The sequence below is a fragment of the Myotis brandtii genome, unplaced genomic scaffold (genome assembly GCF_000412655.1).
Source record: "Myotis brandtii unplaced genomic scaffold, ASM41265v1 scaffold21, whole genome shotgun sequence".
Classification (NCBI taxonomy): domain Eukaryota; kingdom Metazoa; phylum Chordata; class Mammalia; order Chiroptera; family Vespertilionidae; genus Myotis; species Myotis brandtii.
In genome coordinates this window covers 2,914,673-2,916,971 of record NW_005357846.1, presented here as the reverse complement: position 1 = coordinate 2,916,971, position 2,299 = coordinate 2,914,673, and positions in this window count along the sequence as shown.

The window sequence follows — 2,299 nt, the reverse complement described above, 5'->3', positions numbered from 1 at the left end:
CAGCAAGAATGTGGGGAAAAGGAAGCCCTCATGTGCTATTGGTGGGAATGTAAGTCAGTGCATTCATTCTAGAAAACAGTATGGAGGTTCCTCTAAAAATTAAAAATGGAGCCACCATATGATTCAGTAATTCCACTTCTGGGTATATATCCAAAGGAAATAAAATCACTCTCCGAAAGGCATTTTTGCACCCCTATATCCACTGCAGCATTATTCAGAATAGCCAAGGCATGGAAACAACCTAAGTGTCCTTGGATTTAAAAATGTGATATATATATAATGGAATATCATTCAGCCATAAAAAAGAAGGAAATCTTGCCATTTGTGATAACATAGATAGATCTTGAAGGCATTATGTTAAATGAAATAAGTCAGGCAGAGAAAGACAAATACTGCATGATTTCACTTACATGTGGAATATTAAAAAAAAAAACCCTCATAGTTACAGAGACTAAAATGGTTGTTGCCAGGGACTGGGAGTTGTTGCCAGGAAATGGGGAGATGTCCGTCAAGGGTATAAACTTCCACTTAAAGATGAATAAGTCCCAGGGACCTAATATTCAGTGTGATGACTACAGTTAACAATGCTCTATTATGTACTTGAAAGTTGCTAAGAGACTAGGTCTCACATGTTCTCTTCTTTAAAAAAAAGTTGTAATTGTGGGAGGTGCTGGATATGTTAACTAACCTTGTTGCGGTCATCATTTGCAATATACATGTGTATCATATCATCATATTCTACACCTTCAACTTAATGATCTATGTACATTCTATCTCAATAAAACTGAGGAAAAAAATAAAGGTTACAGAAGGAGGCTATAAAGCAACCCAATTAATAGAAAATAGATTCTAATAAATCAAATTAATTGTAATCGTAACAGTCAATTGAAATAATGGAATTAGTTAATAGCCTCAAATTAGAATTAAAGACAGGGATAAAAATCTATTTCCACAAGTTGTTTCAAAATAAGACATTCATTGGCTGATGCCCTATTATAACCATCTGATTATACTGGACACAGTAAAGCGTACCCTGTAAAAAAAAAAAAAAAAAGTAAGAAGAGCAATTTCAAGATTGTGACAGCAGAGCATGAAGCAAGCGCCAGGCCCTACTGGCATGGGGCCTGTGCCCAGCTTGTATACCCATGAAGCTGGCCCTGCCAACTTTATACAGAGCACACCACTAGGCAATGTGGGAGCCACAGATGAGGGTATTGCCATCTCACAATGAATGTTACATACGCTGTTCATTTATATTCCAGAGGTACCTCTGGCATCACCTTTAGAAGATGAAATATTCACCAAAAATATATATTACATATTAGTTTAAAAATAGCTTCAGAACTTAGTTGGAACAACTCAGCTCTACAAGCCCCCAGCCCTGTGCCCTTTTACTTTTGACTCAATTCAGGAAACTTTTGATCCACTAATGAAGCCGTTCCTCCATCTTTGAAAGTATGCAATATCATAGCTCCTCTTTCCCTCTTCTCACACTTAAAGTCTCCCATTGCTTACACCTTTCTTTCAACCATTACCACATTTCTTGTATAGAAAATCCCTGTCTTTCAGTTTGATTAAAATCTAGAGTAACGGAGTACCTCAGCTGCCAAAATGAATTGGAGATCCATGCACAAAAGCCCACGAAGCCAACAAGCACAACAAGCACGTTAGCAACTCTGACGCCCCATTAACTACATCGTAGGGTCTGGTGGCCTCTGCTTCTTCTCTTTGGGACAATATAGCCCTTGTTCCACTCAAGGTGCATGGTCTTCCTTTCGTGGGAAATCACTGATATGTGACACGGCAAAAACGATGCTGCCTCGAGTAGTACAGAAACAAAACGCTGCTTCCTGGACCATCCTTTCACCCGTCTACCTGCCATCCTGCGTGGCATTGACCGTTTGCCCTATTCAGATAGGTGCTTTGTAACTGATGTGGAATAGACAGCATTTTGATAGACAGTTCATATGAATTTACTGTAAACCCAGTGGCCTGCCTGTATTGTGGTAGAAATCACATTACCTGAATCCAAGAAGAAGAAGAAGAAGAAGAAGAAGAAGAAGAAGAAGAAGAAGAAGAAGAAGAAGAAGAAGAAGAAGAAGAAGAAGAAGAAGAAGAAGAAGAAGAAGAAGAAGAAGAAGAAGAAGAAGAAGAAAAGAAAAATACATGAATGAAAAAAAGACCCCTTTACACAAAGCCCAAAGAACTAGTTGAAGTAACAAAGCCCTATTTTCCATCTTTTATGTAAAGCAAATGGATTAACAACTGGCACGAAGCTGAACTGACACCCTGACTCACT